General features: G+C 45.2%; 1 protein-coding gene across 6 annotated transcripts in view; it reads right to left on the minus strand.

Moving 5' to 3' along the window:
* The window catches only part of B3GALT1 (beta-1,3-galactosyltransferase 1), a 504,258-nt gene that overhangs the window by 171,509 nt on the left and 305,402 nt on the right, over positions 1-27,347 (minus strand). The window contains exon 1 of one of the 6 annotated variants that reach the window (XM_077319824.1): positions 15,256-15,274. The exons of the other annotated variants lie outside the window; for them this stretch is intronic. The gene's annotated coding sequence lies outside the window, so the exon portion shown is untranslated. Of the gene's footprint in view, positions 1-15,255; positions 15,275-27,347 lie in introns of those variants that run through there. 6 annotated transcript variants of the gene reach the window in all.

Here is a 27,347-nt window from a genome sequence, read left to right on the forward strand (position 1 = left end):
CTAAATTTAACTGCAACAGTCCAAGGCTTCCATGACATGGAAAGGCAGCTTGCTTCCCAAAGCAAGTTGGAATCCAAAATGCATTTTGAGGTCTACAGAAAGGCATGACGGAAGGAAACGTGAGCCGATTCCTCTTGAGCAGATATCGCTAATGCCCATAAAGGAGCTCCACTGAGCAAGAGAGACAAGATGTCAGCATGATGTACTGCAAGCACCACAGGAATATCTTGGATGCCAATGTGATGGGGGGAAAAATCCTTAAAATTTGCAGACAGGTGAATTTTTAATTTTCTCAAGCTCTTAATTATAGTGCTTAGTCTATTTTTTTGGTAACCAAAAATGGTTTTCTAATTAAAAAAAAAATGAATGCAACCTATTTGCTAAGGTGACCTTTTAGATTCCTCTAGTGAGTTTCAAACTTACAAGGGCCAGGCTTCTGGAATACCAAAATCTTAAATTTAGAATAAGCGACTGTGAACTGGTTATATTTACAGATGTCTGACACGGCATGAAGCTTGTGCTTTAGGCCCCACTCCGGTACAGGACAAAGCTACAACATCCTCTGGATAAAGCAGACTAGACTGGGGATGAAAGTTCAGCCTGGAGGATGAAAATCTCGCTGTAGGTTAATCTGTGAGGCAAGTCTTATAGACACAGATTTTTAAAAGCTCTGGTGCTAAAGCATGACCTGCCAAATACCTTTTGTCACAAAGATGGGGCTTGACTAATTCCCAGAAACAGGGCATTTGACCTTCACTGTGGAGGTCACTGTACAATATTTTAATGAACTATAGCAATCAAATGGATACCTTCACTACATCAGTCTCGAGCGCTTAGCAACAGATGTCTAAACAGGGTCAAGGGGCTTAGAGGTGTATAGCTATGTTTGCCCTGACCTGGGCATATTCTGCACACAATAGATAATGCAATTTCAATTCACATTAGAAGTAGATTTTCCTGTACAGGAAAATCCAGCTGCCAAAGTACACTGAAAGTGCATTATCCTATGTATGTGGAATGGGCCCTGGATAGGCCATGCTCAACTGATTCATCAGCTCTTGGAAGCTAAACAGGTCAGGCCCACTTAGTACCTGAATAGAAGACCACCAAAGAAGTCCAGGGTGGCTACCCAGAGGCAATGGCAAACCTCCTCTGAATGTCCCTTGCCTTGAAAACCCTGAAAATCAGATGCAAATAAGCAAGGAAACCAAAAAAACAAAAACCTTTCCATTCAATACTGTACCGTACTGTGCTCTTGTCGAAATCAATGGTTCTTGAACCTTACACTGGATCTCATGCTTTTGTTGTCAGTGCACAGACCATAAACCATCAGAGATTCAACAAGTCTAGGCAGGTCGACTTGGAAGTAAGTCCCACTTTATTCAAGACTCTAGAGATGAGGAAATGCTGGAGGTTCAGAAAAACAAGTCCTAACCTCCGGAGCAACTTCAGTTTCTAGAGTATCTCACAGCAGTGCTTCTAAGTTAAGTTTATGCCTGATCCACTACAGACACGGCAAGAAAGAGTTTATGGAACTCTCTTCATCCCTCCACCCCTGACTCTGCATTTTATGGCCCCATGCCTTTCAAACTGACGATGCAAAGAAGCTTTGCAGGAGATGTAATTGAACTGCGTTGCCCACTGGCTTTTGGCTGGCAAAAGAACAACCCAGTCAATGAACAACTAAATTAAAACACAATTTCTGGACCAGTGGTCCTGAGCAGGAAAAAAGAAATTGTACGTCAAAGGCAGTCCTGCCTTACCTTCTGCTGTGTTCAGTTATAATGAATGCAAATGTCATTTCTTTGGCTAGGGACTTCATTCAGTCTGCAACACATAAAAGATTGTGACTTAGGATTTATGTCGCATTCTCTTTAGTGTTCAGGGATGCTTCACATACACTATTGCAGTCACAACAATGTGTGGAAGGCCAACGGCGTGAAGTGGGTTGAACCCGATGAGTTGTAGCCTTCTAACCCTATTGTCTTCTAACCCTATTTAGGACCACACTGAGAGCTGCTTACCTTATTTAACCCGATGGGGTTTTGGCTGGACTGGAACCTGGAACTTCCAGGTCATCAGGGGTGGAATTCTAAATCAAGCAGACAGGGCTTTCAAGTAGACCAGGGGTTTCTTGATGGCCCTGGAAAGGTTTCCTGAATGGGTGGGATTTAATTAATTTTTAATATATTTTTTAAATTGTTAATCATTTATCAGATGATATGACCATATATAGTCATGTTGGTCTCCCCCCCCCCAAAAAAAAATGGCCAGTGATAGACCTGGAGGGGATAAGAAGGGGAGGGGCCCTGGGTACCCAGCTCTGATTCCCAACCATATGCTGCACGATTGCAACACTTCTGGGGGTTCTCAAAGCCCGAAGAATATTTAAGGGGTTTCGCAATAGTAAAAAAGTTGAGAAAGGCTGAAGTATATGGCAGCTTGGCACATATGATGCAGTACCTTAACTGTCATCTACCATAATCCAGCCCAATACAATGTACTACAAGAACTAGACACATGAGGCCAGCAATGCCGTGTGTGTAAATTTCCTGTTGCCTACTATTCCCTCATTCCCTTCCCTGAATGCCCCAAAGCCTCTTCACTTTCCATACTTCCTTCTCTCTTCCCCACTTATCTGCCAACGTGCCTCTGTGTGCCCCTCAGTTTTCTTTCTTTCCTTCCCTCCCTCCCCCGGCTGCTTCTATCCTGGAAAACCATGGTTCAGTTGCTCCATGCTGGCCACTGGGCACAATTGCGTGGTGGGGAACTCACAAGACTTGCAGGGGGTACCTTTCTTTCGCCATGATCTCCTATTTTCTCTTTCCCCTGTATCCTTACTTTCCCGTTTCCTTCTCTCCTTCCCACCCACCCATTTATGTTCACCTCCCCATCCATCTTCAGCTAATTTTATTATTTATTTCATTTATATCCCATCCTTCCCTGCTATAGGAACCCAGTGAAACTTACATGAGTCTCATCCTAATAAATTAGGCTGAGAATGTTGAATGGGCCCAAGGTTATCCAGTGCATTTCTATGGGACAGTGGGGATTTGAACCACTGGTTCAAATTTAATCTCAATGACTAAAACAGCCCTGGAAAGGCCTGGCCATTTCCTTAACTGCCAGAAATCAAGCCTTAAAGGCTGAAAATATTGTTGTGCGGCCACTGAGAGAGCCAGCTTGACATAGTGGTTAAGAGAAGCAGACTCTAATCTGGCAAGCCAGGTTTGATTCCCTACTCCTCCACATGCATATAATGCAAACCCCATCTATTTGAGTCAATCTGGACTGTGTAAAATTTACATTTTTGATTTTTTAGATATAGTTGCATTAGGAACCAGGGAAAGTTTAGCAGAATTATAACACAAATAAGATATATTTCAACTTTAAAAAGGTAATCTAGGGTTTGCCTTGAGCAATTATACCAGAAGTGTTACAGTAATATGATCGTTTATACATGTAATACTATTTTGCACTTAAGGTTTCCTGTGACAAACACAATGAGTTGGAACCATGTTTTGATACCACATACAAGATCCTTCTAAAAATAAGCATTTTTTATAGGGCATCAAGAATTTTACTGGACTTCTGTATGTCTCTAAGAATGTGAACATGACACACACAGTTGCACCTTATCAGTTAGGCATTTAGAAATATAACTCAGTCTTACTGGGCCATTTAGTGGAGATTCATTATGCATAAGTTTAGACTTCATGTCAGTCTGTAAGGCTAGAATCCCTACAAAGACCTGTGAGTATAATTCTAAAATGCCTACATTGAATATAAGATAAATATATTTTTGGTGTGGAACACATCTACTGCTATGTTCCCTGTAAGGGAAATGATAACGGACATGACATTTGTTGACCCACCTCGGGGAGTGGGCCAGTAGATGGTGGAGGCAGCACCAGAGCAGTGAGGTCCAGCCCTAAGCCCCACTCAGTGCTCTGACGCCACTGTCACCGGTCTTCCAAGGCTGGTCCTGCCCTCAGGAGTGCGGGACTGGCCTTGGAAGATGGGACATGGAGCTGCTGATGGCAGAACAGCAAGCACCAGCACTGAGCCCCACTCAGTGCTCTGCCTCAGTGCTGTCAGAGCCCCAAAGGTGCTATGCAGCTGCCAGCTGAAAGCTAGTTTCATATAGTGGTTAGGAGTGCAGACTTCTAATCTGGTGAGCCAGGTTCGATTCTGCGCTCCCCACATGCAGCCAACTGGGTGACCTTGGGCTCACTACAGCACTGATAAAACTGTTCTGACCAAGCAGGGATATCAGGGCTCTCTCAGCCTCACCCACCTCACAGGGTGTCTATTGTGGGGAGAGGAAAGGGAAGGCGAATGTAAGCCGCTTTGAGACTCTTTCAGGTAGAGAAAAGCGGCATATAAGAACCAACTCTTCTTCTTCTTCCAACCACCTGAGGCGGTGGAGGATGGCAGAACATGGCAGCCCTCCTGCCACAATAAGGAGGGGGAAGGGAAGGAGTCTGTGTTTGGGTGTGTGTGCACATGTTTGTGTGAGAGAGGGAGGGGGTGGAACCAGGAAGGGGAAGCACGAGGTAATGAGGAGAGGCAAGGGGGGAGTGGGGGGAAGGAGTCTGTGTCTGTATATGTCTTTGTGTGTGTGTTTGTGTGTCTGAGAGAGAGGGAGGGGAAAGGGACCAGGGAGAAGGTCAGGGAAGCACGAGGTAACGGGTGAGTGGAGGGGAATTAGTCTGTGTCTGTCTGTGTGTGAGCGAGAGAGGGAAGGGGGCCAGGACCAAGGAGCCTCAGTGCAGGTATGTGTTCTACATACCCTGTGATAGTCAGACTCTCACAAGAATATATATTATAATAACTTTTTTGTTTGTCATACAAAGTTTGAGATCATTAGCACTTTTGAGATCCATTGGTGTACATTGAGGCTTGATTCTACAGAGAAATTGTGAGTAGTAGATTAGTACAGCAGGCTGTGTTTTAAAAAACATTTATTAATAAAACATTATTATTAGTATGTTATTTTACTAATAGGACCAGTTTTGCAGATAATTGATCAAGGCCAGTCCAAAATTGGGAGTTACCAGAGACTCATCTTATCTAACCACTGTGCCATTTCATCAACAATGTGATGTTCTGTCTGGTTACTTTGTTGTCTATTTACTATGTGGTAACCTGTTGACTTTTTGGCAACTTACTGTGTATAAGATTTGCATATGTATGTTTGTATGTTTTGCTGCCTGTTTTACATGTAATATTTTGAATAGCGGACATTTTGCAGATATAATGACATTGCAATTAAAGTTTATATTTTTATTGTTGGTTTTGTAGTATAGAATGTAAACTTAAATTTCCTTATGATACATGGGTGACCACCACTGTATTACTACTTTACTCACAGAGGGTTTTTTCCTTTTTTTTATTGCCCCCACATGCTGCGAGGTAAGTGGTTGGAGGAAGGAAGGTAGGGGATGGGAGGCCCAATTTATTGTTCTAGATAGTATTTCAACTGGCCTCAACCATTGCCCGGCGGAAGAGCTGTCTTGGAAGCCTTGTAAAACATAGAAAGGCCCTGGCTCTGGTTGATGCCTGGCGTATTTCTTTAGGGCCAGGAATCCTTAGCTGGTTGGTGTTGCTACAATGGAGTGCTCTCTGGGGAATGTATTCAAGGATTCGAAATAGTTTAATGGTTAGAATGTTGGACTAGGATCTGGGAGGGGGAGACTCAGGTTCAAATCCTGACTCTGTCGTGCGAGTTCAGTGCATGATCTCGGGCCACTACACTCTCTCTGCCTAATGTATCATTCATATGACTGGCAGAATCTAAACCCAAATGCCTCCCTGCTTCCCTTTTCTGAGTTTCCCATTACAGAATTGACATTCTTTGGAGATAAACAACCAATCTCTTTGTATAAAGTCAACTTGTTATGGTGTAATTTAAAACAAGGCGACTAACAAGGCATTTATCCTTAGGGTACTGATAGAATGTAATGTAGAATCTTGGCAATATAATTTTAGTCTTACTATAAATATTTAAGAGGTTGGGGGAATTTATGAATGTGTAAATTGCTATCAGTTAAAGCGAAACCCAGCCTAGAAGTTAGAACTTTAGAATGGCTTTTCTTTTCTTTTTCTTTTTTTTCGGTTTAAAAAAAAAACAAACCCTTTACTGATCATAATTAATCTTTGCAACAATCACACCACACTCATGAAACTGGATTTATACTATCGTTAGTTTACTATAAACAAGGGTAATACCAGAGGGAGGCATAAACCTTAAACATGATTAGAAAGTCTAATACCTTGCAGATAAATCTCCCATAAGTCCGATTTAAGGGAGTTTTTTCCCCCCAATAGAATAACAAGTGGGAGAAATTCAGAAGAGATTGATTCTGCTGCTAACTCTCTTGAGAGTGTCAAATTGATTTGATTATTTTAGCTACTTGCTTCTGTGCTTTCTCTTGTCTTTTTGCTCATTTGTGCGACGCAGGGAGCAGACTGAAGGGAAGGGGGAGGAGCAGGGACTGATTTGGCGCTGCCTCCCTCTGGATTGCGGGTGTTGAGGTGCAAGCAGATATGCTGAGAAGCTAGATGATAACGCTGTCACCAGGTGAATTAGTCTCGCTCAGGTAAGGCAGGCACTTCGGAACACCGTGGCTTCTGTTAAAATTCACCTCCAGAGTCAAGCCAAGCAGCTTTGCACCTGTGCAGCAGAACTGATTTTATTTATTACGTCATAAAATTATAGAATCATAGAGTTGGAAGGGACCTCCAGGTTCATCTAGTCCAATCCCTTGCAGAATGCAGGAAATTCACAACTACCTCTCTACCCACAGGTAGTTTGAAAGTTCACTGTTAACAATGTACGCTTGTAGCTCTACGATGAAGCCAAACACGGTTGGCTATATCAGGTGTAGTCAACCTGTGGTCCTCCCAAATTCCATATCCAGTTAATCCCCCCCACACACACACACACAGAATCCCTGGTCAGTCTGGTGTGGAGGAAATTTGTCTTCTGACCCTCACTAAGACTTAAAGTGAATTGTGCAAGGTAAGCCACCTGCACTCCAGGTCACGGCCAGTAACACATAACCGAGGTGAAGAACAGTGCAGTCCTAAGCAGAGAGGGATCCCTCAAGTAAATGGTTTTAGAAGCATGTTAGTGCTTAAGATTGCACAGCAAATCTTCTTAAAACAGAGACTGCTCCTGCAGAGGCAGAAATGCTGCAGTGGCCACCCTAAAGTGCTATGTAATTACAAACCTTTCACTGAAACACCGGGCTTGTAAGTTGCAGTTCCGAATGCAATCCCTGTTAGCCGTGTGTTCTGAAAATCCTCACAAAACATGATTTCTCCCCCTCCCCAGGAGGGAATTCATGGTTATCCAATGAGGAACTCAGGATCTGAGTCTGCTTTCTTCTCCACTCCCACCTCAAGCGATGACACATCAATAATCTGCCTCTCCTCCCACCCTCATCCTCCCCTCTGTATTTAAAAAAACACTGAACATGATCACATTACAATGGCAATTTGCAGAAACAATAATGTCAGCTTTCTGAAAAAGCAAGCAGAGTGACAGGGAAGGTGTATGTGCATTTGTGTGCATTTGGGGTCCTCTTCCTGTTCCCCCACCTGTTGACTGGCCACCTGTATGCACGGTTGCTACAAGCACAGGGTCATCACAGGTATCCTCGGCCCAACTATTGGGAAGGGGGGAACAGGGGAAATGGAGAAGGGAGTCATTTATTCATCTGCTATTTCTCTTGTCCGTTTTCACGGACCCAACCAATGAAGGGAATGGGAATTGGGGGTGAATCTGTTGTTTTTGCATTCTCAAAGAAGCACATGCGTCTCGCTACTTCTTAGGAGAACGCTATCCGGGAGAGATGCTTTTGATGGCGAAAAGCCGTGCAGAAATTAAATTGAATCACCCCCATTTCCTAAATAGCTGTTGTAACCAGTGCGGTGGCTTCCAAGGATTACGTTTCATGAACAGAAACGTACAAGTCTCATCTTCGATTGGCATCGTGTCTACTTTGAGCATTAAAAATCCCTGGTTATTTCTTTCTCATTTCAATTTCTACGCCGCCCCTCTCCAACCAGTCATCTCGGGGCAATTCACAGGCTTAAAAAACATACAATGACAGCAGTAAAACCACATAGCGCTCTATACACAATCTTAAAACCATGAAAACACCTGCTCTAATCAGCAACTAGATTATCTGAGGTGGTTCTGTCGGAAAAATCATCCCGATTATTTGAGATGGTCCCGAAGGAGGGGAGTGGATGGGATGATGGAAGGGCAAGAGTAGGCTGCAATGTTTTCGGTTGGGTTGGCCTCAGCCGTATGACTGATGAGCACTCTGTCCTGGATTAGGCTGCATTCCATTTGTGGCGCCTCCCCCCTTCCTCTAACGCTGCCAAAGTTCGAGAATCCCTTCCAACAATACAGATGTGAGTCAGCGTTGTCGAGCGAGCGTCATCTATCTCACACTGCGACCGGATCTTGCGTGCCGGCTAGCCTATGAAAATTTTATCTTGCCGGCTATCAACTCCTGAGCGCGGACAGTTCTCGAGAGCTGATTAGCTACCTGCGCAACTGAGTTCTTTGTAACCGTGTCAGTGCTAATTGGCTCATTAGTGCCAGCACTACGCTAATTGCCTTCTTTTATCTACACCTAAATTATCCAACAAGTTGCAGCATCCTTCAGGCGGCTGGTGACTTGGGAGCGACCGTCTGAGTGGCAAACATTTTACACAGTATCCTAAATAAAAAAGAGGATGGACTCGAATTTGGGAAGTGCATTGATTTTTGCATTGATTATGGAATTGTACATTTCCTGCTGGGATGCCTCCCCAGGCTCCTTGGAAGCACCAAGCAAGGTGCTGGGACCAGGGTATCTGAAGGATATCCGGAAGAAGTTCCTGACAGTCAGAGCGGTTCCTCAGTGGAACAGGCTTTATCGGGAGGCGGTGGGTTCTCTTCTTTGGAAGTTTTTAATCAGAGGCTAGCTAGTCATCTGAAATGCTGCTTCCGTGAATTTAGGCAGAGTGGGTGGGCAGAAGGGATTGTGTCTGAGCTTGGCTCTTGTGGCCCTTTCTTGCATGCCCAGGGAAATGACGATTGCCCTTTTGCAGTCAGAAATCGAATTTCCTCCAGACCAGACTAGCCAGGGATTCTGGGTTTATTTTTAAAAGGGCATCATCTGGGCCTGGGATTTGAGTCATTGTGGGTGGGCAGGTAGTTGTGAATTTCCTGCTTTCTGCAAGGAGTTGGACTAGATGACCCTGGAGGTACCTTCCGATTCTATGAATTATGTTTGTGCATTGTATCAAGGAATCTAGTGTTTATTCATTGCTATGGATATGGATTTTTAAAAAAACAATTGTAACGTTTATTTATTTAGATTTATATACCGCCCTCCCCGAAGGCTCAGGTTTACCATCACTTTTTTTGTCCTGCATGAATTTGCACTACACCAATGTGGACTACGGATATTCCAATTGATGTGATGAGACTCCACTGCTAAATGAGACCTATTGGATGTCCATGTTTGGTGGACAAATGACTGTGAAGTTGTCTGAGCCATGAAGCAGAACCAGGGTGCTATGAGCAATCGAGGAGGGGGAGGCACTGGCTCTGCAAATGTTACATTTGTACACAATCTGTGCCTTGCTGGCGCACGTCCTGATAGAGTACCGGGTTGAATCTCCTTGCAAGAATGTGCTCCATGCAGATTTCTGCCATAAAGTGCCTGTTACTTAGCAACCATGAGAATCAGCCGCTAGTTGCCTCTGAACCGGGAATGCGTTTTTAATATCGCTGCTCGCTAAATCAGATGTGAATTTCCATCCTGATGAACAGGTGCCAACAAGAAGTTTGTAAATTAGCATGCTGTATTTGCTGGGGAAAGTTATACCGTATTTTAAGATTCGCTGCGTAATTATTTGGGGGAGGAAAAATTGACGCAAGCTTTACCTGGGACCCAAAATCTTTTTGCAGGTTATCTTTCCCAATCAGATTAGGAAAAATGGAATTATCATTTAAATAACCACCACAGCATACCTTGCGTCGTATAGACTAGCTAACCCTTGTTAAGGTATGATGGAGAATGGAAACGTAACTCTTGTGTTAGGTATACCTAATTTCATTTGTGTCACTGTAACTGCATGAGAAACTGATTTGTTCAGCTAATGCTAAGGCCAGAAGGGCCATTTAATTGCAGGATGGTGGTTCAAGAGATACAGCCATGAAACTCAACAGCAAAGCTGCCATTTTATTTTCTTGGATACAGCAATATATATTGTAAACAAGAAGAGGTGCTTTTTATACCCTGTTTTTTACTACCCAAAGGAGTCTCAAAGCAGCTTACAACCTCCTTCCCTTCCTTTCCCCACATCTGGCGTTCTATCAGGTAGGGTGGGTGGAGAGAGCTCTGACAGAACTGAACTGGCCCAAAGGGGTCCAGACCCCCAGGTTGAGAACCACTGTTATGGAGAGAAGACCAATGATGGTATGGATTTGATTATTGCAGGAATTTATTGGCCTCAGCCAAATGCCTGGCGGAAGAGCTCCGTTTTACAGGCCCTTCAGGACTGGGTCAGCTCCAATGAGACCCTCAGCTCTTCTGGGAGCTCATGTCATCAGGTGGGGGCCAGGACCAAAAAGGCCCTGGCCCTCGTTGAGGCCAGACGTACTTGTATAAAGCTGCCTTTATAATGGATCAGTCTGTTGATCCATCAAGGGCAGCGCTGTCTGCTCAGGTTGGTAGCAACATCTCCACTGTCTTACATACCACCTGGTCTTTTCTACTGGAGAGCTAGGGATCGAACTTGGGACTTCTTGCATCAAGCAGATGCTCTGCCACTGATCTTTTAAGTATCTGAAAGTCTGTAAGAGGTGGGCAGGGAACTGTTCCTGTTGGCAGCAGAAGAAAGAATTTGAAATAACGGTTTTAAATTACAGATGGAAAGGACCTGGCTGGATAATAAGAGTAGTTCAACAGTGTCTGGAAGAACACTTCTCAGGAATGCTTTAGGCTGATCCTGTAGTGAGCCAAGGGTTGGATTAGATGGCCTGAATGCCTCCTTCCAGCTCTATGATTCTATGAGCTATGGCCCTTCCCTGACAAGAACTGGCTGATTTCTAGTATGTTTTTATGAACTACAGCTGAACCCAAAGGACTGATGAGCATTTTTAGCAAAGAATTATCATACTGCATTATTTGGATGTCATCAGTTTACTAATTTACTTTCTCCTTAAATCTGTACTCTTATGATCCCTGTTCCATTGCCCGAGGAAGTGTGCAGGCACATGAAAGCTCACACCCGGAGTAAATCTTTGTTGGTCTTAAAGGTGTCATTGGACTCAAATGTTGTTACGGGGGAATGCAGATATGTTTCTGGCCACCAACGGATGAAGGGGGAATCATGCATGCTACTGTGAGTTCCTTGGAGAACAATGGGATAGAATTGTACCAGAGAAAGTCCAGAGCTGTAGAAGTAGGAAGGTTGGGGTTCATAGGTGGATGTAGAAGAACCAGCCATATTTTGGGCTACATTCCTCTAGTTCTTGTATTGTTTCCTTAGCAACTCCGTTCATTCTTTCCAGTTCTCTAAATTAGTATCTAAAGGTCAGCAGCCTTTCTTGGTAATCCATCTCTTCGTGGCTCTCCGACCATAAATCAACCCTTTGTTTAGTCCCACAATTATTGTCCCGATGTAAACTTACTCCAGTTATGTAAGTAGTACTCTACAGATGTTACTTAACCAGGTATAAATTAATATGTTAGTCTTATGCTTCCACAAGTTCTGTCAGATATTTAATTCCCTAGGTTTCTCCCTGAAAGGATCCAAATCAATCGACAGTGGGGGTGGGGGGGGCAGTGCAAATTAAAAGAAGTAAACAAATAAAAGCCATTGCTTATATCTTGGGCCCAATCCCAGATCCAGTGGATTAGCTCCTCCAAGACCATATAGTGCAAATCAAGGGCCAAGAACCTTTTGATTCTTTTCCTTTATCTCACACAACCTGGTTTGCGCCTCTGGCCGCACCCAAAATAAAAGGAAATCTCAGCTTAGTTGTTACAGCTGGCAGTCATGTTCCCCACAATCCTCCAGTTTTTGGTACTTTTGCACAGGGACAGGGCTTAAAAGGCTCTAAAGGGGTCTTGTTTAAGAAATTGTCCTTACACGTTTAGAAGTGGATTTAAGTTGAAGGTAGCAGGAAAAGAGAAAGACCCAACTGTGAATGGATTGACTCAACCATGGAAGCCACATCCTTCTGTCTACAAGAACCGAACAAAGGGTTAGGAGGCCAGCGTGGTATAGTAATTAAAAGCATTGGCTTCTAATCTGGAGAGCCAGGTTTGATTCCCCACTCTGACCCTCATGCAGCCAGCTGGGTGACCTTGGGCCAGTTCACAGTCCTGTTAGAGCTGTTCTAACAGAGAAGTTTCTCTCAGAGCTCTCTCAGCCCCACCTACCTCACAGGGTGTCTGTTGTGGGGAGAGGAAGGGAAGGCGATGGTAAGCCACTTTGCAACTCCTTTGGGCAGTGAAAAGCAGGATAGAAAAACCGACTCTTCTTCTTCTCTTTTTCTAATGCATGAGGTCGCCATAATTCAGAAGCATTTTGATGGCGCGTAACACACTCGTACTCACACACACTGAGCCAAACATGTTTATATACTGCTTTCTCCTTATCTTTTGTGCATTACTAAAAATGTCCTAAAATAGGTTTATGGGTAAAAAAGCATGTAGATTGATTACATCACTCCTGCCTATAAAATACAATGAGCTCTACAACCCAACATCCAGTTGTTCAAGGATGGGAGGTTGAGACAAGGTATGCCATGTTGTCTATTTTGACTACCTTCCTGATATGGACCTTGCATTAATATAGGGACCCGCATGAAGGCATCCCATACTAGAAGGAAACAGATGCCTGGCACGTGTTCTAGAAGTACAATGAGAATAGTCAGATTTAAATGCTATTTCAAGTAGTTTTATAAGTTTTACTAATTGTATCTTAATTTAATGAATTACTGTTGTAGAATCATAGAATCACAGAGTTGGAAGGGGCCATACAGGCCATCTAGTCCAATCCAGCTCAGCGCAGGATCAGCCCTAATGATCCTAAAGCATCCAAGAAAACTGTGTGTATCCAGCCTTTGCTTGAAGACTGCCAGTGACTGCCAGTTGTATTTCAATCAATCAGTGTTATATGCCATACCATGCTGTACACTGCCCTTGAGCTGGCTTGCTGACAGGGCACGATATAAAGAAGAAGAAGAAGAAGAAGAAGAAGAAGAAGAAGAAGAAGAAGAAGAAGAAGAAGAAGAAGAAGAGTTGGTTCTTATATGCCACTTTTCTCTGCTCAAAGGAGTCTCAAAGCGGTTTACAGTCCCCTTCTCAAATTGACTCACATTTGCCTTCCCTTTCCTCTCCCCACAACAGGCACTCTGTAAGGTAGGTGAAGCTGAGAGAGCCCTGATATCACTGCTTGGACAGAACAGCCTTATCAGTGCTGTGGCCAGCCCAAGGTCACCCAGCTGGTTGCATGCGGGGGAGTGCAGAATCAAACCCGGCTTGCACTCCTACCCACCACACAAGCTGGCCCTTACCCTAAAGGCATGCCTATAGCGAGGAGCAGAACTAGGTTGGGTCCTCTCTCCCACACACATACCCAGGATTCCACTCACACCAACCTGTCCTTTCCACAAGACTCACACTAAATGACATGAGGCCTGCTCATTGCCAGAAACAGGCCTAGCCACTGGGTACTCTGTTCTCTGTCAGAAGTACAGCCAACCCCTCTGCCACACTACCAAGCAGAGCTCCCCTTTGCTCTGCCTGCTCTCAACCTGGGGCAGAACTGAATGGAACTCCTGCTGTGTTTCTCTCCACCATTCCACCTCCCTTCTCAAAGGTGATTGGTTGCTGCAGTACAACTCTCACAGGCTCACGTGAGTTTATGGGTGGGACAGCCTCCTATCTGTCAAAGTGACCTGCAAGATCAATGGTAGGTAACTGGCAATGCACAACAGCTCCCCAATGTTCAGTCAATGGGTGTCATAGAATCACAGAGTTGGAAAGGACCTCCAGGGTCATCTAGTCCAACCCTCGCACAATGCAGGAACTCACAACTACCTCCCCACCCACAGTGACCCCAATTTCATGCCCAAACGATCCGTCCAACAAAAAAATCTCTAGAATCCAGCCTGGTCTGGAGGAAATTCATCTACCATCCTACGGTGGTGATCAGCAATTCATTGGGTATACAAGGAAGGGCCACAAGAGACAAACACTGGCACATCCCTTCTTACCCACCCCCACACAATCTGCCTAAGTTCATAAAATTAGCACTTCTGTCAGATGACTATCTAGACTCTACTTTAAAACTTCCACAGATGGAGAATCCACCACCTCCTGAGGAAGCCTGTTCCACTGGGGAACTGCTCCGTCAGGAACCTGTCCCGGATATCAGCCGAAAATTCGTTTGAATTAATTTCAATCCAGATTTTTCATTGCCTGCCAAGCCTCTAGTGGACTACAACACATGGCTGGCTAGCTTCATGTCCAGTAGTGGCTGTAAATTTCATTTACAAGAATTTGTGGCCTAAGAGTGGGTGGCCAAACTGTAGCAAGGGAATCACAGTGCAGAACACATTGGGAAAAGGTCGTGTTGCCCTTGCTGTAGGTATGTTCTGTTCTTTCTCTCCTGCCCTGCACAGCTGAATCTCAGCTCAATAGACATGGAAAGGACTACCCTGAAAAGGAATTGATGGTAAATACTGAACAGGCATTATGGCCATGAATGATGCTGTGATTAACCCAAACGAAGTCTTTTCTAACAATATATAGACTTGTCCTCAATGTGGGATCTGGGCCAAAGTACCATGTCTAGGGGCAAGCATGGACATTTGAAGCAGAGATTTCTTTATTCTGATGCTTTCTTCTAGTATTTGTATTTGTCAGCCATCATGATGTAGTGCAGCCTTGTCCATCTTTTTGACCATGGAGGAGCCCTGAAATACTGTTTGAGGCTTCTAGGAGCCCCAGAAGTGATATCAGCTAGCTATGGCTCTCTGCCATGCTCCCTGGAAGGGACATCACCACCTGCATTCACAGGCAGGCTCAAGGAAGACTGAGGGGGTGAAAGACAGGAGGTGGTTTAAGGCGGGAGTAGGAATGCAGGCTCCGCCCCCTCCCAGACACAGAAACCACGAAAGAACTCACTCATGCTGGGGGGGGGGAGCAATGGAAGTGGCTGGTTCCCTACCTGTGGCTGAGTCCATTAAGGCAGGAAGGGAAACGCCACGGACCCCCCTCTGAACCTCTTATGGACCCCTAGTCGGGAATCCTTGGTTTAGCGGTTACGAACGGTGAGCTCTAATCAAGAGAAGCAGATTTCATTCCCCGCTCCTCCTCCACACGCAGCCAGTTGGGTGACCTTGCGCTAATCTCAGTTCACTTAGAACTATTCTTGCAGAGCAGTTCTTCTAGAGCTCTTTTGGCCCCACGAATCTCACGGGGTGTCTGTTGGGAGGACAGGAAGGAAAAGGTGTTTGTAATTAGCATGGTGTAGTGGTCAATTGTATAAAAACAACTCTTCTTCCAAGCCACTTTGGGACTTCCTGGGGAAGGGTATAAAAAAACGAGCTCTTCTTCTTCTATAGGAGAGCATGTCCAGTCGTCTCAATGGAATTTTATTTGACCTCATCTCTGCTGGAACATCACAAAATTCTCTTTTGGCGGACGTTGGCACAGACTTCGTTTTTTTTTTTTTCAGAAGCATGGGCCAGGTTCTTTTCACAGCGTGGCTCGGCATCCATGCTGTCAATAAAGAGGTCGGCAGCAGAGATGATTGCGCTGAACAAGGCAGCATCTCGAGAAAACTTAGCTGCTGTAAATTTTGCCCTTTTGTGACTTGGAAGGCACCCACCAGAAATGCCTCTAGAGTGGAGGAAAGTCATCTAATGGGTGTTTGAAAGTTCACTGTTAACAATGTACGCTTGTAGCCCTACGATGAAGCCAAACACGGTTGGCTATATCAGGCGTAGTCAACCTGTGGTCCTCCAGATGTCCATGGACTACAAATGCTGGCACGGGCTTATGGGAATTGTAGTCCATGGACATCTGGAGGACCACAGGTTGACTACCCCTGGGCTATATGTTACAGAATGCTACGTACTGGGCTCTGTGCGCTCTGCATTTGGAAGGGTCACTAGGACCCATGCCCCAGAAACCTTTCTATTGCCAAGGTGAATCTCCCTTGCTTCCCAGCCCGCAGGAAAATGAAGCCGTCTGCCTATACAGATCTCTCGGCAAATACAAAATCCGCTTTTAATGTAATTCATTAAGAGGAACCTGAGGGAAGATTCCCACATGGAGGAGAAGCGGCAGGTGCGAAGGCCACTTAGACAGCTGTGGAACTAGGGGGAGAGCGACAACCATTGAATCAGTGCTATCACATGCCTCTGGGGAAGGAGTGTGGGGCGCACAGACAGGTAATGCCAAGAGAAAAACACTTAAAAAGCTATTTGTTAGTAAACAGCTTGCAAGATTTAATTTGGTACAACTTCAACAACTTCGCCTTCCCCCCAATGGCCCCTTGTCAAGAAATGAAAAGTCTTTCTTTATTCTGTATTGAATCACTTGTGCTTAAACCTGAAACTGTTAATGTACGGCAGAAGAATAGGCTTCGACAGAAGCAATGAAATGTGAAATGCGGAGTTTTCACCCAAACTCATTCTGGGGATCCTAATGTTTTTTTTTCAGATGAAGAAGAATCTCTTTCCCCTCTCTCTCTCTCTCTCTCTCTTTTTGTCGATTACTGCTTTATTTGGCTTCGATTCCCATTTTGTTACGTAGATTCTCAGCCATTTCCAAATGACAGTTTGAAAAACAAAACAAAAGCAGCATGGGAAACAATGATATAACAATTGGGGAAAAAAATAATTTCTTAAAAGGCATTCCTTTGAATAAAAGAGCCAGAACCTTCCAAGGAAGAAAATTGTTCTGGAACTTTAGCAAAACAGCCAGCTTGGTATGGTGGTTAGGAGTGCGGACTTCTAATCTGTTGAGCAGGGTTTGATTCCCTGCTCCTCCTCTGCATGCAGCCAGTTGGGTGACCTTGGGCTGGCCACGCACTGATAAAGCTGTTCTGACCGAACAGTGATATCAGGGCTCTCTCAGCCTCACCTCCCTCACAGGGTGTCTGTTATGGGGAGAGGAAGAGAAGGTGATTCTAAGCCACTTTGAGGCTCCTTCTGGTAGAGAAAAGTGGCATAGAAAAACCAACTCCTCCTCCTCCTTCTCTTCTTCAAATGGTGGAGGGGGGGAGAGTTTGAACAATTATGCATGGGGAAGAAAGGCCAGGCTAGCGGTGGCATGGAGCAGGACTAATCCCTGCTTATGAATGATGTTGCCGCCATCCTGGCCCCATCCCCATGTAGGGTTTCCAATGGCCTGCACCAAGGGAACGCTGAGTTTTTAGCGTTCCTTTTTTTGCCGTGGCCACAATCAGAGACTAAGCTCTGGCAGGCCCATGCACACAGGAAGAACTGAGCCTTCGAGTCCCGGCTCCTTCCTGTGCTATGGTGGCTGGGGAGGGGGGGGGACAAATATGCCCCACTCATCTCTACAGCATTGCATGGTACAATGAGGTCGATGTGGGCTTTGCGTGCTATTTTGCAGGAAGGTGGAATTGCCCCCCCCCCCGCTGCTCCCCCCAGCTGAACCATTCCGATGCAGTGGCGTTCCCTGGGGGGACACATTTCAGCACAGAGCTGGTCCATCACCAAAATGTGTCTCTTGTAGGTATGCAGAAAGCAGCTTGAGCCACTTTACTGCATCTCCCATTCATCGCCCATAAATGGTGGAGCATGGTGCTCCACCACAACGTTCTGGCAATGGCCTCGTGTGGCTGCTGCCGTGCATAATTGGTCTTTGAGAAGCCCATTTCTTTATTCACATTCTAGGGCAGTGGTTTTCAACCTAGGGGTCGCAACCCCATTTGAGGTTGCCTGGCTCCTTGGTGTGGGTCCTCTGGTTGGTTGCCGCCGCTGGGGCGGCAGCCAGGGCGGTGGCAGCAGCAGTGGCTGGGCCAGCGGCCGGGGGCGGCAGCTGGGAGCAGGCAGCAGCAGTGATAGGCGGGCGGCGGGTGAGGGCGGGCAGCAGGAAAGCAATTTCAATGGCCACCTCCATGCTGCCTCCCCATTGTGCGCATGCGCACGCTTGCACATGCATGCTGCCTGCGCGTGTGTGCATGCTACCTGCATGATTGTGCATGCTATCTGCATGCATGTGCACGCCATCGCTGCCGCAACCGCAATTGGGGTCATGGCATGGGAGCAGTTGAGAACCGATGTTCTAGGGCCAAATAAATAAATAAATAAATAATCCACGTTCGTATTAAAATAATTATAACAATGTTTATTTGTGCACCAAACAAAAGGCAAGGGAAATTTATGTCAAAATGTCCACCATGCTGTGTCAGCAGAAAATGCACACCTAATAGATTCTCATGAATGCAGAAAAGAACGTGTTGAATTTCTGACAGCACTTAAATCAGGATGTGGAAACCTGAAGGTGTGCTCGGGGTTGGCAATCTAAGAAGTTTGCACATCGAAGCACTATTTTTTTTTAATATTGCACTGACTCTTCCACTCCAGCTGATCTTTCTGAAATTTAACACAATTATGCCTGTCCTGTGGCAGATTCTCTGTGCTGAATTCCATGCCAGCAGGATAAATTGTCTCAATTTTATAATGACTATAATTTTCAGGCAGTGTAATGGAATAACAGTGGAAAAGCCCTCTTGCCTTTATACAGCTGTTCCTACAGCTGTCTAATAAAAGCCAGGCTCCACATCCCATCAGACAACAGAAAGATCAGGGAAGCCTCATCCCGACAGATCTCAGAAGCTAAGCAGGATCGGCCCTGGCTAATATTCGGATGGGAGACCTCCCCCAAGGAAGACTAGGGGGCATGGCATAGAGGCAGGAAATGGCATGCCACCTCCGAACATCCCTAGCCTGGCTACCAGACAACCCTCAAATCTCCTGGCTACACGCCACATGATAAATAAACAGAGGCCAGCATGGTGCAGTGGTTAAGAGTGACAGCTTCAAATGTGTTGAGGCGGTTTGATTCTCTGCTCGCCGACATGAAGCCACCTCGGGCTCATCACAGTCCTGATAGTGCTGTTCTCACAGCGCAGTCCTATCAGGGCTCTCTCAGCCTCATTACCTCACAGGGTGTCTATTGTGGGAAGAGGAAGGGAAGGCAGTTGTAAGCCGCTTTGAGACTTCTTCTGGTAGTAAAAACCAACTCTTCTTCTAAATAACTGGCAAGATCAAGCTAGAACAGGGGTAGTCAAACTGCGGCCCTCCAGATGTCCATGGACCACAATTCCCAGAAGCCCCTGCCAGCGAATGCTGGCAGGGGCTTCTGGGAATTGTAGTCCATGGACATCTGGAGGGCCGCAGTTTGACTACCCCTGAGCTAGAAGAATGGGGGAGGGGGAAGGCTATGCAGATGAAGGGGCGGAGCTAAGCAGATGAGGTTGCCGCTTTCCTCACTGGGGCTCAGGACGCCCAGCGGATTCCGAGACTCAATTACCTCAGAGCGTGCAATAAATCCCTCTCTCCATCCTATAATTCTAGCTGCCCTCAAGGCGCTCTGTTTGTTACTGATGATTCTCTGCCTACTTTTCAATAGGAACGCTGTGTGTACACTGGCTGCTCCCCATTAAAAAAGAGCATTTCTACTAGCTCGCCTGAACATCTTTCCCTCAAATGTCATGCAAGACAGATGTTTGAAGATCCCTCCTCAGGGGAGACACTGTTTGCATGGGTGTAATGTCCCTGGCATGTTACTCCACATACTCTTGGGATGCCCCACGTTTGCTCTGCATCGTTGTCCGTTAGCTGCATATTTGAAGAAGCTGAGATCTTTCTGTGCCAATAAGAAACATTGGTTTAAAACTATACTAAATGTGAGGGACTCGGCCATAATTGTAAAAGAAGAAGAAGAAGAAGAAGAGTTGGTTCTTATATGCCGCTTTTCCCTACCCGAAGGAGGCTCAAAGCGGCTTACAGTCGCCTTCCCATTCCTCTCCCCACAACAGACACCCTGTGGGGTGGGTGAGGCTGAGAGAGCCCTGATATCACTGCTCGGTCAGAACAGTTTTATCAGTGCCATGGCGAGCCCAAGGTCACCCAGCTGGCTGCATGTGGGGGAGTGCAGAATCGAACCCGGCATGCCAGATTAGAAGTCCGCACTCCTAACCACTACACCAAACTGGCTCGCACTCCTAACCACTACACCAAACTGGCACCAAAGTAGCTGAGTCTTTGCCGGCCATTGTAAATGAAAATCTTTCCATTATGGGATCTGTAATGGAAACTGTTTAAAAGTTTAGTTTTGCGCTTTGCCATTTGTATGCCAGTAAAGGTACTCTGACTCTACCCAGGCTGCTCCTTCAAGGAAGGCAAAGCCAACAAGGGAAACCCAAACCCAACCCAGCCAGAAAAGTTAGGAACCCAAAGACTGAGCTGCAAAAAGAATTTTTAATTAAAAAAATTATTACATAAAGTGCACTAATTCAACTTATTAAAAACATAGTCATCATAATTTTAAAATATCCTATTTCTAACTACACATGGAATAAACCAAGATAGAACGGACCAAATGCGTTTTGACACTGAGGTGTCTTCCTCAGTGGTCAAATTGTTATGAGAAATGCACTTGTGCATAAAATCAAAGGGCTAGCAAAGAACCATCTGTTAAGTGCTGCTCCAACTAGTCCTTCTAATGCAAAGTTTTCTGATTTCTGATAAAATATGCACTTCCAGAGGCCACCACAATCTGCTTTTGCCCAGCTCTCAATCACCAGTGCATTCCCAAGTGTGTCAGAAAAAGCTTTGTCATGTACCAATTTTTTTAAAGGGAATTTTGTTGATCTTAATCACTGAACTAGAATTTTGTCAGGAGAAGCTATGGAGCAATCCTGGACAAACAACATGTCTTCCCACTGGCCATCTACCAGGGTGACTTGGATTGATTCCACCTTGAACACCATCTGGAAATCAGACTATAGCAGATCTGGATTTTTAGTCTTGTCCAGAATCATCTGGAAGCGATCGGATGCTTTTGGCCAGAAATGACAAAATAGAATCGGTTTGATATTTCCTAATCCCAAGGGAAGGAATTAGAAAGACATCTTTAAATTACCACTTCAAGGACATCTGGTGTCAGTTCTTTATGCAACGATGCATCCGCTATATTGAAGATGGAGTTTAATAACCATTCCCAGCAGGCCTTCGCCAGCCCAAACTGGACAGCCAAGCAGCAACTCCAAATACATTGCCAGAAGAAGAAGAAGAAGAAGAAGAAGAAGATTCGTTCTTATATGCCGCTTTTCTCTACCCAAAGAAGTCTCAAATTGACTCACATTTGCCTTCCCTTTCCTCTCCCCACAACAGACACCCTGTGAAGTGGGTGAGGCTGAGAGAGCCCTGATATTCCTGCTCAGTCAGAACAGCTTTATCAGTGCTGTGGTGAGCCCAAGGTCACCTAGCTGGCTGCACATGGAGGAGGAGCAGGGAATCAAACCCGGCTCTCCAGATTAGACGTCCGCAGCCCTAACCACTACACCAAGCTGGCTCTTGGTGTTAGCCTTGTGTGTTGACACCTGAAGCTCATCCAACAATACTGGACAAGAGAAGGCTTTGGACAGACTCTGCCTTAGCCCCTGTGCCTGGAATCCAGATCTGAATGGAGCAGAACAACTTTATCCAGTTTTCTGCTTTGGAATATTCTAAAGCACCAGGTAGATGGGACCACCACTGCTCAATGGACTCATAGAGGCCTGCTTAATGCAGGATCAGCCTTGGACAAGCTCTGCTGGAAGAGACTGCACAGAAGGAATGGTGGCCATTGCCAGCACTCACTTCTGTGGCCATCTCTTCATTACCCTCACTCCTTTCATTACCAGGCAATTAGCTTTCTGGAAAGGGCTCTGGACTGTGTTTGGTCAAATTCACTGCAAGTTTTGTGTGCCACATCCTGGCTGCACAAAACGGCATTGCTAAAATGTTTCGCAAGCCTCCATCTTCCTTCCCAATCACAAATACTGTGATGCTCCAAACGGCTGCAACTTCCTTAACCGCGTCTAGTGCTCACTGCCGTATATTTACTGCGATCCTGAGCAGAACTTGTGATTTTCTGCACCTTTGAAGCAAATGGAAAAATCCCAGCATCTCCCAGGATATGAAGACTGTAGCTGAATGAAGTGGTAATGAAATGGAAGAGTCCTGCAGGGGTAGAACAGATGGGTCACTTAGGCTTGGAGGTGTGTGTGGCACATTTTTATCTGTTGCCTTGTGTAAAAAACACACACCATCTTCTTTGTGCACCTTTCATTTAATGAAAATTGGTACAGCAGGGAGCAGACTGGCCTAGAATTTTTCTCTTAGTTGTGCTCCTATATTTTTTATGGTGGTTATTTACTGGAGGTTTTTATGTGGGTGAACATTCCTTATCTGCAGTCTGAACTTTTACAATAGTCTACCACTATGGAATTCTACCATAACATTCTTCTGCAGGTCTCAGCCGGGTCTCAATATGCCTCTTTGTAGAAATTTGGACATGTTTCTCCCCCTGAGTCTTTGCTACAGATTCATCAGCCCTTTGCAGTCCCAGGATGGTGATCCCTGACTCATGTGAAGCTTGCATGGCCTTGACTAAAGCCAGGGCCTTTTTTGGAACTGGCCCCTGCCTGGTGGAATGAGCTCCCAGAAGAGCTAAGGACTCTGTTCCACAGGGCCTGCAAGACAGAGCTCTTCTGCCAGGCATTTGGTTGAGGCTGGACTGACAGAAGATCTTGCCTTTCCTCCAGTGTCTTCTATTGGTAACCTCATCCCTGGAAATTTGGTAGATGGGGAAGGGAGGGTTTTTGGTTTATGGCTAGCTTGTTGGGGTTGAGGACTTGGGTGGTTTTGTGCATTTTACTTGTATTGCATTTTATTTGTTGTCCAAAGCCATCCCATCAAATGAAACTTAGCAAGTAGTTAAGATAAGGCAACCAGATGTCAACATTGGTAAAGCAGGACACCATTGGCTTGATTAAAAATTTGATTTAAAATTTGGTTCTTGATTAAAAATTTGGTCTATATGCAGCAACAAAAAGTTTCATAGAATGCATAGAACGCAAAAATAGTATTGTCATGTATATATTTTAATTTCAACATAAGTACAATTTGCCAGGTGCCCCCCAGCTGTCCCTCCAAAAATGAGACAATCTGGTCACCTTGAGTTAAGGCATCTATGATCTATCAATGGTTGGATTTAGGAGCAGCTAAACGAGCAGAGCTTACACCTTTGATTCCTGCTTCTAAGTTCCTTCAGTAAAGTCTTTGTATTATTCAGTTCGCTATTTAAGTACCACTTTTCTCCTCAGTGGGGAATCAAAGTGGTCTATAGTACCATTCCCTCCTCCACCATCTATTCTTACAATCAACACCCCATGAAGTAGGTGAGTCTGAAGGAGAGCAACTAGCCAGTTGGGTGTTGTGCTTACGAGTGGTGGCCTCTAATCTGGAGAACTGGGTTTGATTCCCCATTCCTCCTCCACAGGCAGCCAGCTGGGAGACCTTGGAGCTCGGTTAGCCTCACCTACGTCACAGCTGCCTGTTGTAGGAAGAGGAAAGGAAGACGATTGTAAGCTGCTTTGAGACTCCTTCGGGGTTGTGAAGAATGGGGTACAAAACCCCAGCTTTTCTTCTTATATCTGTTCTTATGCTTTCCCACCTAGATAATAGAATAATATATAAATGGGTGTCTCAGTGCCTTTTCTAGTTATGATGTATAGGACTTGAAGCCAAGAGGAATCCTGATCCTGCTGAGATTATTGCCCTGCCTGCCTGTTATGATCCTCTTCTTACGTCTTCCTTTCTATTTCCCTGCCTACGGAGGGAAGATCTGGGGTGATCAGTGACAGAGTCTTTTTAGTGGTGGCACCTTGCATGCAGCGTTTTTGAAATTCACCTGGTAACTACCTTACATACCTTTAGGCATCAGGGCAGGCCAAAACACTTCTCTGTACCCAGGCTTTTAACAAAGGGAACCCACCTTGCTGAGCTGTTTTAAGGTCTGCCCTGTGCCTGTTTTATCAATATCAGTTTAGTTGCTCTGTTTATTTTATGCCACTTTGATGCCCTTGCATGTTTTTATTAACCTTCTGAAAACTGGATTGGCCTGCTTTTATTGACTTGTTTTCATCAGTTTGGCATGTTTTTAACTGACGTGTTCTATATTGACTTAGCATGTTTTATTGACCTTCTTAAAACTGAATTTGCATGTTTTTTATTCTTGTCAGCTACTTCAAACAGCTTCTGAAGAGGCAGCATGCCTATGCTCTAAATCAGTGGTCTGACAGAAGATCTTGCTCTAAATCAGTGGTCCCCAACCTTTTTATCACTGGGGACTGGTCAATGTTTGGCAATCTTACTGAGGCCCGGGGGGGAGGTAGTCTTTTGCTGAGGGACTCTGCCACCGCCTGAGCCCCTGTTCCACTTGCTTTCCTGCCGGCGCCCCTGACTTCCCACCGCCCACTTGGGGGTGCTGCCAGCAGCAGCTGCGCATTGCCAAGCCGAGGCAAAGCCCCAGCCATGGCGACCACTGGAGAGCACCAAAGTTGAGCTGGCGGCAGAGTGGCAGGGCAGCCCCGAGGCAGCAGCCGAGGAGGAGCCATGGCCTGGTACCGACTGATCTACGGACCAGTCCCGGTCCACGGACCGGGGGTTTGGGACAGCTGCTCTAAATAACTAGCTAACAATGAAAACATCAAGAATCATTGTCTGCTTGTACCTACAGTAATAATTTTGTCAAGAGGGTCAACCTACAACAAATAAAATAAATTAAATATCTGGAGTGTGGTTGGTCAAATAAATTTTTATATATAACAGGCCATGGGTTCTTCCTCATGATGCCTGTATTCACACAAACATCTGGCAAGCTGGGTTTGATTCCACGCTCCCCCACATGCAGCCAGCGGGGTGATCTTGGGCTCATCAAAGCATTGATAAAGCTGTTCTGACCAAGCAGTAATATCTCTCAGCCTCACCTCCCTCACAGGGTGTCTGTTGTGGGGAGAGGAAAGAGAAGGCGATTGTAAGCTGCTTTGAGCCTCCTTTGGGTAGAGAAAAGTAGCATATAAGAGCCAACTATACGTTGATGCTCTTGCATAGCTTCCTTGTTCAGACGTTACACTACTCGTGTGAACAGATGGTGCGCACATGCAATTAAAAGCATTCATCTGTGGATAAATTGTGTGTGGAAAAATGCTTGGAAGCAAAATATATAAACAACACACAGTGCCCAGTAGTGGCAATGCCTGTTTGCTCAGTGTACCTGTTCAAAATGTTTTTTGGGGCAATTAGGCGAGGCTAGTGGAAGGCAGATGAGTCATTGAGGAAAACATGCCAGATAGCGATTGGCATTTCCCACAATGGCACCCTGCACAGCACAACTCCGAACATGCCAGGGACATGGGGTAAACATGCCATTTGCCCAGAAAAGTTCCAGGGAAACAGACAAACGCCACATTTTGCAAAAGTCACGGCAAAGTGCTGAGTGAGCTGCGAGCCGGGATTTATTTGCCAAACAAAAAATAAATATGGAAGGTGGGGGGAACAATTATTTGCTCAGGCGCAGTTCGTTAGAAGGGAAACATCAGCCTGGTGAAATGGATTATTTACAAAGTTATTCATCTGTAAAATTTGCTGCTGAGCACGTTTTGCAAAGACTAAAAGGTCTAAATGTTTTAAAGCAATGATTTTATATGCCGTTTCACCTTGGTTTATACAACCGCCATCTGCTTCTATTCAGTGATTTTACAATAGGCTTAATGGATGAAATGCAGAACCCAGAGGTGTGAATAGATCCAGCCATATAGATGCTTGTCATGACATGAACTATAGTTTCAACAAATGCTAAGAGCCTATAAGCCTACTGACTTGGGATAAAAGTTGGGCCTTTACTTATGCCAGTCTGTACCCTGTGCTTCACTTTTCATTAAAGACCTTTTTCAGACATTATGTTCCTGTGGCAACTACAAATATCAGAAGCAAGCATGACCTGTGATGCTTCCAACTACGGCTGGACATGAACCCATATGAACCGAGAGCTTAATTTGTGAACTGAACCAATTCATGTGGATTTGTGAGCCAAATAAAAACATACTCTGTGACCCATGCTTTCTGCTCTTTGCTGCTTTTCATGAGGAGCAGAAAGGAGGGATTTAAATAACTCGATTTAAGCCAAACTGTTTGGTTTAAATGGCTTGGAGCTGAACCCAAGCAAGCCCCTTTAAACTGCTATGCTGCATGGAGCTAAGTGCTACATGTGGCTCAGCTTTTTAAAGGATTTTCTTGGACAGTGGTGTGGGCCAGTCACCTGGCACCTCCTGGGAGGAGTCAGGCCCTGCACCAGTGGAATAACCTGCCCTACTACTCAGTTGTTTTGGTGGCTTTTGAAGGGAGGCGAAAGCAGAGATTCAAGTGACTGCTTTTTGCTCATGAACTTCCACAAACTGCCTTAAAGTTTCATGGACGTTTGTGGACAAGCTGCAGTTCACGAACTTTGCAAACCATGGACCAGCCAAAATTCTTCACAAACAAAATTATGTGACTTGGTTCGTGCCCATCTATACTGCCAACACACATAATTGTCATGTTGTGTGGACATGGGCAACATATGTCTTTTGTTTTGGAATGAGTGAATGAGAACTGCCAATGAAATCCAGTGGTTGGTTTGCCTCTCGAAAATGTGTATTTGCAAGCAGAAGACATGACTTTTCAATGTTTTCACAAGCAAGGTAATCATACCAATCGAGGAATAAGCTGCCTAAGGAGGTGGTGGGCTCCCCCTTACTGGTAGTCTTCAAGCAAAGGTTGGATACACACTTTTCTTGGATGCTTTGGGCTGATCCTGCGATGAGCAGGGGGTTGGGCTAGATGGCCTGTATGGCCCCTTCCAACTCTATGATTCTATGATTCTATGTGCATTTGTTGGATCCCTAGTGCATCCGGATGCAGTATCTAAAAAGGCTAATGACATGAATTGGAAGGATTACCAAAACAATTATTTTTCAAAGCACTGTTGACCAACGCCCATTCTAGAAGCATGTTTCCTGAACTGACACACCTTGATCCACATTTGAGCATATATCGAGGCCAAGGAATTTCTAGCGGGGAGTACTGAAATCGTAACAAAGATATGCAAGTCTGGCAGCCTCAATCTGCCAACCTGAAACTAAAGATGCAGCGCTTGTCTTTTTGAAGTCAGATGAACGCTACGAAATAAGGA

This window comes from Paroedura picta, chromosome 2 (genome assembly GCF_049243985.1).
Source record: "Paroedura picta isolate Pp20150507F chromosome 2, Ppicta_v3.0, whole genome shotgun sequence".
NCBI lineage: Eukaryota > Metazoa > Chordata > Lepidosauria > Squamata > Gekkonidae > Paroedura > Paroedura picta.